Source organism: Ochlerotatus camptorhynchus, unplaced genomic scaffold, assembly GCF_037179485.1.
Source record: "Ochlerotatus camptorhynchus isolate MF236.1 unplaced genomic scaffold, CSIRO-AGI_Acam_v1.1 ptg000067l, whole genome shotgun sequence".
Classification (NCBI taxonomy): Eukaryota; Metazoa; Arthropoda; class Insecta; order Diptera; family Culicidae; genus Ochlerotatus; species Ochlerotatus camptorhynchus.
The window spans coordinates 998,700-1,011,902 of NW_027040557.1; the positions used below are offsets into that span (position 1 = coordinate 998,700).

General features: G+C 39.4%; 1 protein-coding gene across 1 annotated transcript in view; it reads left to right on the top strand.

The window, feature by feature from the left end:
- Positions 1–291: 291 nt before the first annotated feature.
- LOC135697175 (tRNA dimethylallyltransferase) overlaps positions 292–13,203 on the top strand; it is a 408,062-nt gene continuing 395,150 nt past the window's right edge. The window contains exon 1 of the mRNA XM_065216800.1: positions 292–300. The gene's annotated coding sequence lies outside the window, so the exon portion shown is untranslated. The remainder of the gene's footprint in view (positions 301–13,203) is intronic.

A 13,203-nucleotide genomic window follows, 5' to 3' on the forward strand; every position in this document is an offset into this window, starting at 1 on the left:
CGAAAAATACAGAAATTCACCCATCAGCCTACCTACCACCACCAGCCCAACACTAGAGACAGCTGATTCGCCAGTCAGGCAGCCGGTGTGCCATTGGCCTTATGCCATACACCACATCAAGCGGGAGGAGCAACCCGGTCTCCCAGGTAGATTACCGACCTCGCCAACCACCGACCAGGTTAGCGCGGTTGGGCAAATTTGTACCTCTCCCCGGACTAACGGGGCTACTTTTGGATAAAAAAGTACTTATAGGGTACGATAGTATGAGCGAAGGCAAAATGAGTTTCGAGTGAAAAAGCCCTACACGACGAACAGAACTCTGCTGCTTGTACTTCCAGGTCGGGGTCGGTGCGTCAAAGCGGTGCGAACCACACAACACGTAGAGTGCGATGGGCGAGCTGTGTCGGTGACGACATGGCATCTCGTTTCACTCTGTGTATGGCCAGCGTGTGGTCTCTAGCGGCCAAAGCGAAGCACCACCACCAAAAGGTACGAGGTTCGATTTGCACGAATGTCATAGCACTCGTAGTAGGTATTATGACCAAACATACCGGTGTGTGAAATGCCGGGAGAGAGGACGAAATGGAAATCTTTTGCCATTGTATTTCTTGCACGGTGCACTCGCACCAGGCACGGTGGCAGCAGGTGGCCGTGCATCATACGGCACAAAGAGCGATTTTTAGCATGAGGTGAAACGTTGGTTTTCAATTTGTTCTCAGACTTAGCTCGGGTATGCTTTTCATAAGCACATCAACTGCCAAGAAGAGAATCTGTCAATGTTATTTTGGGCCCAATGCATTATTCAGCTTGATATATAGGGTAAACGCTCCTATAGTTGCGGTACGTTAGAAGCGTTAGGTTCCTATAGTTGTGTATGGAGACTCCGTACACAACTATAGGAGCCTAACGCTACTAACGTACCGCAACTATAGGAGCGTTTACCCTAGTGGTTGTTGCCTTGGTTGAAACTTACTGTTATATGCTTTACTAGTTGGGCTGATGTATCCATGTAGACCGTTTGTGGGGGTTATTTGTTTTGTTTTTTTTTTTAATTTTATATAAAACGGTTCTCAACTTTGATGATTGTTATGTGTTTGTGATGTACTTCGACAGTGAGCATGCATAAGGGCGTAACTGCGATGATCGATTCTCTTCGTCTATTTTGCTAATAACTCCTTTGGATTAACATTTCTCGGTTCGTTTATCGTTGCAGCACTGTATTGGACAAACTTAAGGAAATTACTTCCCTTAGCTGTAGTAATTTAAAGAGAAAATCGATGAAGAGAATCGATCATCGCAGCTAGGCCCTTATGCGTGCTCAGTCGAGTGCTCAGTAGTCGAGTTGTTCTACTGCTGTTGGGAGTGAGTTAGTTAGGTGTTTTTTAAATGTGTGCATGATTCCTGTGTAACTTAGTCTTTGTGTATCTGATCGTTAGTTGATGTTTTGGGTGGTCATTATGGGGCATATCTCTAGTATGGGTAAAGATCAAGTTAGTAAAAATATTCAAAATGCATCGGACATAAAAAAAAACATAACTCTGGGAGATTGCTATTTTTTTTTAGATTTCAGATTTATTTTTTTTTAATATTCCGTACTACGAAAAAATTAAGAATTCAGAGCTTGAATGCATATTAAAGATTCTAAGAGAAATATTAGAAATATTAAAATGTTCTAAAGTTTCAGTTTCCCAGTTGTTATCGATTCCCGATTTTCCAGGTTGAGTGGCCACCCTGGACACAGAAATTTCTTTTTTATTTACTTCGTTTATTTGGAACGCTCAATTGCGTTAGCTTTACGGCGACAATGATGTATTGTTCATTGTCTGTAACAAAATTCACTTATTCCTATGTCTAGTAGGAGTTGGGCCGAATACTCGCAACTAACCCGAGGTTAAAGGGGTACATTGTCGAAGGATAGGATCAGGGGAGGAGCTTGGGGATGGAGCATCGCTGTCTCATCAGAGCGTTGTCGCCAGTATGAACGGTAGTGTGGTTCTAGATTCATCGACCGGCTATAGTTACCATTGGGCGACGATGAGACTCAAGACGGGAAGATAATAAAAACAAAAAATAATGAAGAGAGGCAAAATGCTAGGCAAAATACACGGTTAATACTAGACATTTTCAGTAATTTCTTGAACCACATTTAAACTGTTGGTATACTTATCTTCTTTTAGGTATTCTTTTGATTTTACGTTCCAACTGGATCTTTACGTCTGCTCTCTACAATGACATGAACATCAAGTGTAAGGGTCGATTTCGAACATCTTCTGCATTTTTTTAATACTACAAATGTAATGGCAGTTCCCACAATGGACTGTAGTGTACAAATATTTTGTTTCCCTAATGAAAATTTTAATATAAAGGGTGTTGGTCGACTTACCCTTGACGCATTTCTTTTAATCGAGCATGAAAAAAACCTGGACACCCCTAGTTTTGTAGGTGTACGTGTAGAATGATGCAGATACGATATTTTATAAGAGACGCGCGGAGAGAATAAAATTAAATCTGGTTGCACGGCCATCTAAGTTATTTTGTCTGCCAGGTTTGGCAGCCCACAATTTTGTGTCTACTTCGAATGACTTTTAATTTGAGCGAATACTTTTTTGATCGTTCCGGTAGTATCGGTATTCAAACGAAGTATTTGAATAATACATTTTTGACAACACAGAGTGAAATCTAATAGGGGAAATGACGGCTTCAGCATGACAGACTATTTTCGGCAACCCAAATTGAAACACTATTTTCACTGGATTTTCTTACGAAAACACTTCGCTGAATGCATGCAAACGATTCTTAATGCTTTCAGCTTCAATTTGACTATACTTTTACCACTGAGAAAAAGCAATCTAGCAGGGTTTTCTTGAAATGAAACACACGCACTATAAATTGTAGCTGATTTCGAGTTGCCGATAATAGAACAGCAGATTTACATGCAGTTCAAATGGAACGGTTGCCGAAGAAAAACTGGTTGCCGACAATACTCGCTCTCACTAGAGAAGATTGGAGCTTTGTAAAAGCGTTTCAAAACAGTTTTTGACAATTCTTTCGACTGAAATTGTTAGAGCAGCTGGCAGCAAAAGATTGTAAACAAACCAATACTGCATATGTGTGCGTTCCACAGAGAAAAAGGCTATAGAAAGAAGGTCGCGGCTTAGGTTGCCGAGAATACGTAAATTCCCCTATAGCATATTGGAGCGGATATTTTACAGAGCGTTGCTCAAAATTATGTAATCTGCGGTTCATGCTTCCTACTCTGTATGAATGAAATTTCGACGATCAAATGCATTGTTTACAAAAGCAGATACGTCCATTTAAAAAAGTAATCGAGAAGTTCCTTTTCACCAAATTCATTTGAGATTAAAAAGCGGCTTTGTAATTTTTTAAAAAATATTTGCTTTTTGGCTTTGATGTAAATAACAATTAATATCAAAAGATTTTACTTGTGTTTTATTTGTATTCCAAAAGTCAAATAGTATCCAATTGCACTTTTCATACGCAACCATAGTGAAATTGTTATGCATATGTTGCCTAACGATGTGTTTCGGGTATCATTCAAACCATTTGTAGAATAGTTCAATAATTTGGGTTATCATTCGTTTATGGTATTTTTTTATTAGGAAAACTTAATTATAATTATTTAAATCTCAAAAACTAGATTTCAACCGCCATCTCAATGCTCCTCACGCTTTTCCTCGTGAAGCGCTCGTGTTTATAGAGTTCTCTACCACCGTTAGCATTAGTGAGCAGTTTCACTAATACAAGCGTTTTACTGGTTGAAAATAAAAAAAAACAAACCGCTGTCAAGTCGAACACTTTGACGGCTGATTTCGTGGTTGAAAATAATAAACAATTCGATTTTACACGGCTACACCAGCTAGGATCTATTAGTGAGATCTTACGTCAAGAAGTCAATTTAAATTGCTCGATTGGAACCGCATTTGACGGTTCGATTGGAACTTTTGGCTTCAGTCTTCGCGCGTCTCTTATTAAACATCGTTTCTGGAATGATGAATCTATTTTGATTTTCACATTTGCTCGTCAGTTATCAAAATGGCGTCCAAGCAAGAGAAACATCAAAATTTTGCGCGCGTATCGCAAAAATCCGCATAATCGCACGCCGAGTTAGCGAAATCGTAGAAAGTGACCAAATCAACTGTCACCAACGTAATAAAAGTGTTCGAGGAACATTTGTCGACAGCCAGGAAGCCTAGATCGGGGGGAAATCGAAATCCGGAAGCCGCAGCGACGTCAAAAAGAGTGGCCAGCGGTTTCAAGCGAAACCTCAACATTTTCGTTCGAACTACGGTGTAATCTGTATTTTCATCGCAAAAAATCGTTTTAATCTGTATCTGGCTGACAAAAATCTGTATAATTTCTATATTATGGTCTCAGTGCGGATTTACGTAAATCTCTATTGAGCAATATCATAGTTCAGAAGGATTTTGTTCAATGTTTTCGAGTATCTAGAATTGAGATTTAGATGTGTCGCCCCCTTCGTGAAATCCTACAATCTTGATTTTTTAAAGTGCTTTGTATATCTTCTACTGTCTGAACATACGAAACATTAAGTACCAGTTGTAAGAGACAAATCTGTTTCCGAATGAAAATTTCCTTAATGAAGTAACTATCACAATTCCCTAGAATTTGATTTATTCATGTCTCAGATTACGCAAACCTTTATCTGGACATTGGACATAACACAGAAGGGGGCGACCCCGGCGTAGTGGTAAGCATCCATACCTCTCACGCCAAAGTCACGAGTTCAAATCTCACCCCCGGACAAGTCACGAATGACCCAAGAGCGTTAAAGTGACTATAATAATAATAATAATAAAAAAAAAAACATAACACAGAAATTTTACAGGAAGTTTAGTCGAATTGCATGCAATATTCTTTGTTTCTGTAATTACACTTTTTAAATATAAAAATATCCAGTTGATTCTTCGACTCACAAACCGTAATCAACCACGTTGTGGGTTTTCTAAAATGGCTTGTTTACCGAGTTGAACATCAGAAGTCCATTCGAAAGATTCCAAGTCCATTCGAAGCAAAAACAATAATAATTTATTTAGTGAAAAATACGATTTGGGTTTGATGCTCAGATTGAATTCAAGCTGCTTAAAAGGAAGAAACGATTATTTATCGGAATTAATAAATATAAAAAAACAAAACAAATATATTCCCTGCCTTTGAAAAATCTTAAAAATCTGTATATTTTTCCAAAATCTGTAATCTGTATATACAAATATCTGTATCAAAATATTGAAGATAAAAAAATCTGTATGATTACAGATAAATCTGCCACATATCATCACTGCGCAAACAATCTGGGAGTGCCGTATACAACCGTGCATCGAGATTAAAAACGAGCCGGACTGTCGACTTATAAGAAGGTAGTGACTCCAAATCGCGACGATAAACAAAACAAGACGGTCTAAACACGATCCCGGAAGCAAGTGTACACGACGATGCTGACAAAGTTCGATTGCGTGGTAATGGACGACGAAACTTACACACTTAGAAATAGGGGAAAAGTTGGCTTCGGCAATACCTTTACCTATTATCGTCAGGGGGTAAACAACGTCCTTGAGAGCTCAATTTTGGCATGTGGATACATTGTGTTTCAGAGCAACTATTGGCCAAATTTGAGTGCTCTAGGACTTTGTTTACCCCCCTGACCCTGACTGCCGAAGCCAACTTTTCCCCTACCTAATCTTACACGAACGGAATCTATCTTTGATGATGAGACGTAAGCAAACATGTTATGTAATTAAGGAGTGTACCCCATTAGGCATAAATACGTTAGGCATACGTACGTTAGGCATACGGACGTTAGGCATACGGACGTTAGGCATACGGACGTTGAATAAAAAATGATACAAGTTAAAGGAACATAGTTTATTTAATAAACACAGATTGTAGAGATGAACCAGCCTAAGGCTGAAAGTCTCGTTAATAAAGGAAAAAAAAATAAACTCAGTTTGGAATCCATTATTTCAAGCACAACAATTGAAAAGGCCTCAACTCCTGTTTATTATGTTGGTTTGTCTTTGCGGACTTCGGTTCGCGAGAAAATGGCCTTACAAGGTTTGTTTACAAAATTAAGTTAAGGCCATTTCAATTGTTGGCCTTGATTTATCATATCATAAGTGACGTAGCTACATATTTACTTAGATCCAAGATTAGTAGCGATAGCGGTTAAGTAATCTGGCAATGAAAACTCAGCAAAGTTTTGAACTATAGCTTGAAATCAATCGCATCTAGAAATTAAAAAAAATATCACACATTTGTTTTAATATATTCTTACACACATACTGCAATTGTCAAAGAAGAAAAGGTTTTCCTCAAAGAACAGCTCATGAAATCAAGAATGGTGAATTCTGTGATTTTTCATTCAATAACAAAAAAAACATACCTACTGCTTCCAGGATTTCCTGCCATACTTTTCGATACAACGATTCTGTTTTTGTTGTCATCAGAATGAAAACTAGCGGAACCGTCTGCTGATGTGAGGGAGCGATACTTCCATGAACAGTGACGAGTTGCCGAAACAAACAAGGATCTGTGGTAAACGTACCATCTGTAACGCAATACTTTGCCTGTCCAAGACGTCGCAAGTTTTCATGAGTTCCAAAAATTAAGGTTCTTTCATTATTGTCACCGAAGTCAGCAATCAATAGACGGTCCCCTTTATCATCCTTCTGGAATACATCGGGTAGATTATGCCCAACGTCCATTATGCCTATCGTACATTATGCCTAACGTCCGTATGCCTAACATCCGTATGCCTAACGTCCGTATGCCTAACGTCGTGTACACGTAATTAAGTGCTCCGAGACTGAAAAGTTCTAAAGTACGTTTAATTGAGCTGAATTTCACGTCTATTATTGACGCTCGTACATGTCAGTCTCAGAGCACCTAGCTTTACATCAATTTTTCTAAGTGTGTACGTCAAGGCAGACTTCAAAGAGCTTCCGGGACAGGAATTTTATATGGAAACCGAAAGGGTGGCATTTTCAAGCATATGAAACTGTCGAAGTTCGCTAAGAAATATCTGGTTTGGCAGACTATCAGTACCTGTGGCTTGAAAAGCGACATTTTCATAGTTGAAGATGCTAATTTCAAATAACAGACTAAAGTGGTAATTTTTATGATATGAAAGTATAGAATTGATAGTTCCGTTAGAGTACGGCAGTGTGAAATTTGCATATAGAGAGTAGTATCTCCTCATCTATCTAATCTAATACAATCGCAGCCAGTACAAGAAAGCATCCTGGAAAATCATTAGGTTAGATAAGACCTAATCATTTTTCTTGTCAATATTCATGTTTGCAGCATATCTGAGATATGACACAAACATCCAAACGGCCAGGCCTACTGCGTTGCATTTGCCGCAAAGATGATTCTGTGAAAGAATTCGAGTTCAAATAAACCGTGAGGGCACTATATTCGAAGCAGTTCCTAAATCGAAGCACTCCATAATGTTCGACTATTTTAAATAATTATTTTTGTAATGTTACTTCTGCTCTTACAAGGTTTTTAAAAAATATCTTGTCTAAAAGACGAGTGCGTCATGATTAGGAACGCGTCAAACATGGTGCTGGCACGGTATATCCATAGAGGTAACTCTAAGACCAGAAGGTCCCGAAGAAACGAGCTCTACTTTTTGGCTCAGCTCTGGTACTATCTTCGGTCCCAAGCTAATCGATTCACCCCTCGAAACATAGGAAAATCCACTAACCCCTCATTTTATCTGTCAAACTTTCATAGCGAATCAAAACAAACATAGTGTAGTACTAGAATTTTGACTAGAATGGGGTACGTTAATCGATTTGCTTGGGACCAATAGGCTAGTCAAGTAGTGAGCCAATTTCAAATTGATAGTTTCGTATTGATTGTTGGTATATCTAAACAGCGGTGCATTTCGTGAATCTTCAGGGGTGGAAGAATGCGTGGACATATCGTACCAAACGCTCCGATGAGTGAATGTAACAGTAATATGCAATGTAATGGATGGTATATAAAATACAGTGTAATCGTAGGATCTCACCAAATGCCTCCAATATTAACAAAATTCCCGATTTTCTTTTGAAGTTTGACAGCTGTAAGCTTCTCTCTGGCACTTGAAAGTCCTACCTCGGCAACATTATCGCACTGAACGATGGGACGTTCGGGGTTTGCTGGCTTGACAGCGGCCCCAGGAACAAGCTGGGGGATGTTGTAGGTCCTGCAGACCATCGATGTACGTGCACTCGCGGTGTTCCGAATGGAAGATCTTTCGTTGCTGATAATTGGCCATTTGCGCCAGGAATTGAGCTGCTCGTGAAAATAACTTCTTGAATCTCGGCTTTGGTGGCGACCCAATCGAATCCAGGTATGGTAGTTGTTGACCGGATCAGCACCCAAGTATAAATATAACACAGGTCATCACTGGAATTTCTAATCGCGGAAAATGTGCTCCAATTACGAGACAAACTATCTCACATAAATTATTAATTTAAATTTTTCCAAAGTTTAAAACCCGACAAAGAAAACAAACGTCACGGCCGAGAGTAGTATCTCCTCATCTATCGTATAAAAATTACCACTTTAGTCTGTTATTTGAAATTAGCATCTTCAACTATGTAAATCGTTGACTTCACGCAGAAGTAATACTAAACTTATAGTCAAAGGACATTTTCATTGTCATTGTTCATTGAAAGGGATTCGCTCAACCAGAAGCTTAGCTGAATATTTTTTTCTGTATTTTATACTAATTGAACATAAAAAATTAAGAAATTTACACGCGTTCTTTGATCGTAACACCCTTTAAAACCTTCGTGGTTCGTAATTTTCTAGCATTTGGGGAAACAAGCTTTCTCGAAAATTTAGCTAAAATAAAGATTAAAAATTATAAAAAAAAATCATTCCGACGACCACATTAACGAGATCTGTTCATGCTGTGAAACAGTTGTAATGTATACTTTTTATACATATCTCTAATATTATCTTACATTTTCGGGTTGGGCGCACTTAAATGCCCAGAAAAATCAAACAATTTTCCCATTCGAAAAATTCCAGGACTGTACTGGGAATCTAACCATGCCGCCTTCAACAGGGTCGTACTTTGTAGCCTTTACCGGCTAAGCTAATGGAAGCAAGCTTACAAATGCTCATTTCAGCTTCGAAATTATGAAACAATGAGATATTATAAAGATAATTTCTACCCCTTTCGATTTTGGCAACAAGCCTGAAAATTTAGTGTTGCCAAAATCAAACCGGGCCAACATCGAACGGTTTTAATTTGAAATCTAATTTATGATTTATCGCGTAACATTTGAAAAGGGCCTCTCCTCGTTGATCGATTCTCTTTATCGACTTTCTCTTTGGTTTACCACGGCAACATAAACGAATTTCTCGCAAGGTTCGCATCACAGATCAACAGAAGATTATGTTAGCTTGCGCCTGAAACAACGCACTCAATGGGAAATGCATCTGCAGTCGGGTTTTTCACGAAAGAGAAAATCGATGAAGAGAATCGATCAACAATGATAGGCCCTTTTCTCGTGTTGCGCGAGATTTCGTTGATTTTGGACTACCGTGAGTCATCTTAACAACATTGACGTTATTGTAAATTAACCTTTTATTAGAAATTGAAATCACAAGGAGCAACAATACATTATTTCCTAAATCCGTTAGATTTTGGCATGGTGAACCCCGTGCCAAAACGATGCCAGAAGAGGATGTAATGTTTGTAACAGAGGGTAACAATAAGCAATTTTTCTAATAACTAATAATGAGTCAGTTGTAATTGATCTACTGTGTAAGTCTACCAAATGTCAACAAATACGGAACGGTACGATGATCGGCGAATGGTGAAATATTTACGTCGCTCGGTCGCAACTGAGTACATCTGATTATACTGAATAATGGTCACAAAAATAGCCTCTCTATAAAAGCGACCTGGCAAAAACATGTGAGCTAGTGATAAATATACCTTTTTATTTGTATGCCCAATCCCGTTGATGGATCGAAAAAAAAAGTCGAATAGATTTTCAGACAATCGTAAAAACTTTAACCCTCCCGCTAGAGTAGATTTTAATTTTTTGCTGCCCCACAGCTACTATAGTACCGACCGAAGCCGAAAAGGGGGAAAGAATCCTCGAAACAGCTAGAAGCAGCTCACGACGGTAACTAACTATAAAATTAGTTTTAAATGATTATTCAAACTAATGTGTTTCTTCTCCGGCTAGTTTTACGGCCGAGGAAAGATCGAAGCTAATTGCACACTCATCTTAGACTTCGACACAACATCGTGTCACGTTCTTCGGATGTGCTTGAGAAATGAAATGGATTACTGATTTTGAGTGTGCATTCTTGGTCACTTCCCTCTTCCTCCTCAGCACCGTAGTTGGCTGATTTGTGAGGCGCGATTATATGGCCTACTTGCACTTCTACTACTATACCTACTACCTACTTCGATTGTTTTATGTTCGAGAACACTCTTAAAAGGGGCCCGACCGGACTCAAGGTGATGAAAATTTCGATTTTATGACCCTACTTATCGGTTTCTCGACAATGGTTTTCAAAGCGCAGGACCCAAGAAGGAGAACCAAAAGTTTGAGGGTTTGGCAATAATTTTACTCGCGTGCTGGTTGGTTTCATCCTTTGTTTAGTCATAGCGGAAATTAAAATAATATATTTTTTCTTCAAAAACTTAAATTATTACATCTGTGCTTCAGGAATAAGGACAGAACGCTTCTTCTTTTGCGACCGATTTCAAGGCCAGCGGAAGTTTCGAAGGTGTTTAGCGAGTTCCAAAGCCAACACCAGTTAGAGATTTTTCATTCCAAAGGAGGACAAAAAAAAAAGCAATGCGACCCCGATTAGCATATTTTGAAATGCTTCCCCAATTGTGTTAGCCTTGGAAATAGGATCGAGAAAACATATATGTAACCCTATTTTTCCGGTGCTGAGAAATTGGGTCCTGTTTGTTCTGTTTGTCCCAGACGGTTCACAATTGATTTTTTGTTATTCGTTTTCAAAGGGACTGGCAGTGCTATCCTGACTGAGCGAGGTCTTGGGGAGAAGAGAGCTCCCGCTTCCGCAAATCCTCCGGGAAGATCTTCTTGCGGTAATTGTATTATTGCCGGCTGGCCTCCGGCTTCTATACGCACGCTATGAAGAGGAAATGTTTCACCGCACTGCTTCTACCAGTTTTGTTTTCTACCAGTTGCTAAGTGAATTTTAAAACTCCACGCAGGACATTTCTGGCTGTTCAGGATAGATAGATGTTTTCAACAAGCAAGGGAAAACCGATTCGGCTATTGTGCACATATCCTACCCCTCGCAAACATTAAGGAACGTAACCGAGAAGACGCGGAACTAAGCCATACATTTTTTGCGTAAGCAAAAAAAACACCCGTCTTTTCAAATTCAAATTTTATGTTTTGTTTTGTCCTGATTCGAGCAATTTTACGTGTAGGTTCATTTTAGCTTTTCTCTCTCAGGTTGGGACCATTCATCATGAAAAGGATTCCATGATAGATTTGTGTTATTTTTCTGTTACGCTTGAAAAGGATTAGTGTCAGTATTATAAAATATATGATTCATTTACTGTGAGACGAGCGACACACGTTGTTATGCAGCGTCAGAATCAATGTGTTGTCGTGCGAGATTAAATTCTTATTTTCTCAGCACTTCTTTGGATTCAAATGACATATGTCTACACGAATATTGTAAAGGTCCAATTTGCATTGATCGAATTGCATTCACATTCTGAAAACAAAACCGAACTGAATAAGGCAAAAGATGACACCTGGCAAATTACCTACTCCCGTACAATTGTAATTAATTATGGTTCGAGCTAAAAGCAGTACCGGTTGGCTCGTAGGCTTCGCGACGCTGCTTTGTTGGAAATGAACTATGTTCATGGCCAACCTCCGCCTACTAGTAGCCAGCGATTGACCATCGTCCGCCGAGTAGAATCAGATATGAGGAAAGAAAATGACCCAGTCGGTTCCGATTCTCACCATAGTAGACTATGCACATGAAAAGCTATCCTCAAGTTCAAGGAGTCGATCTCAGAGCCAAGATTGCACTTCTTCAGGGCACCGTCTGCCTCGCTTCGTCACGCTTATAATGCGCACTCAACGTTTCGAACGGGGAAAAAGCATTCCAAAGTGTCAGTTTACAGCAACGTAAGTGCACTTTGGGTTTTAACCAAGTAGTGGTGTAGAAGAATTGCTGCATGGTGAGAAGTTTATTCAAACCCGGCAACAAGAGGTGTTTAAAATCCTTCTGGATGATTCCAGGTACCTCGAATGACGCCATCAAAGTGGAGCAAATTCTTTACGACCTGTACTGTAGGTAAACGGCGGCCAGCGGTTGCGGTACCAAGAATTCCACCGATTTGAATTTCTTTCGTCTCGCTTACTCACCCTAATGCTAAGGAGAGCAGCGGTGGCAGGGGGGCTCATTAAAAGCTGGCAACTAACGAAACGGCCAAACTTTTCCTTCTCGATTCGATTTGAACAACGAAGCTACACGGTCGATCAGACCGACTGAAAATTGCGTCGATAGAGATTTCACTCAGTCTATTAGTAGAGCCCTACATTGAGTAACAATTTCAAAGATTTTTCGCATCTTCGTGAAGCTCATCCTGGTTTTCCACGTATTTTTCCTAGAAAATTCAACTCAATTTTGAGTAAATCCACTTTTGACGAAACTGAGTTGACTCGACTCAATGTTGAGACCGTCTGATCGTCCGTGTGTGCAGGAAGAGAGTTTGGCCGTGGCGCATACACGCAGGTAGGTACGTACAAGGCGCGAGTAAGAAACTGCGAATAGGAAGAGGTATATGAACTGTTTCAAGGTTATGTGTGCCGAAAAATTTCGCATTGTTTTGCACTGCTTGCTTTCGACGGGTTTGGGCTTTCGTTTCAATCGAAGCAAGCAAAGATGACAAAGCATGCCTGGAGAGGAATGTCGAAGTTTTCCATCAGCTTGATCAGGCTTTTGGCAGCGATGAATAAAAGGTTGACAATCCCAAAATAGTTATGACATTCAAGTTCAAATAGCAAACTATTTAGTTTATATTCATATGAGTTGCATTGAAATCTTGACGAACATTTCAAAAGGAAAATTGGATTGAATCTATTTCTAGAAAAACAATTCAAAAGGTCCTATCTGCTTTGATCGATTCTCTTTATCAAAGTCAAT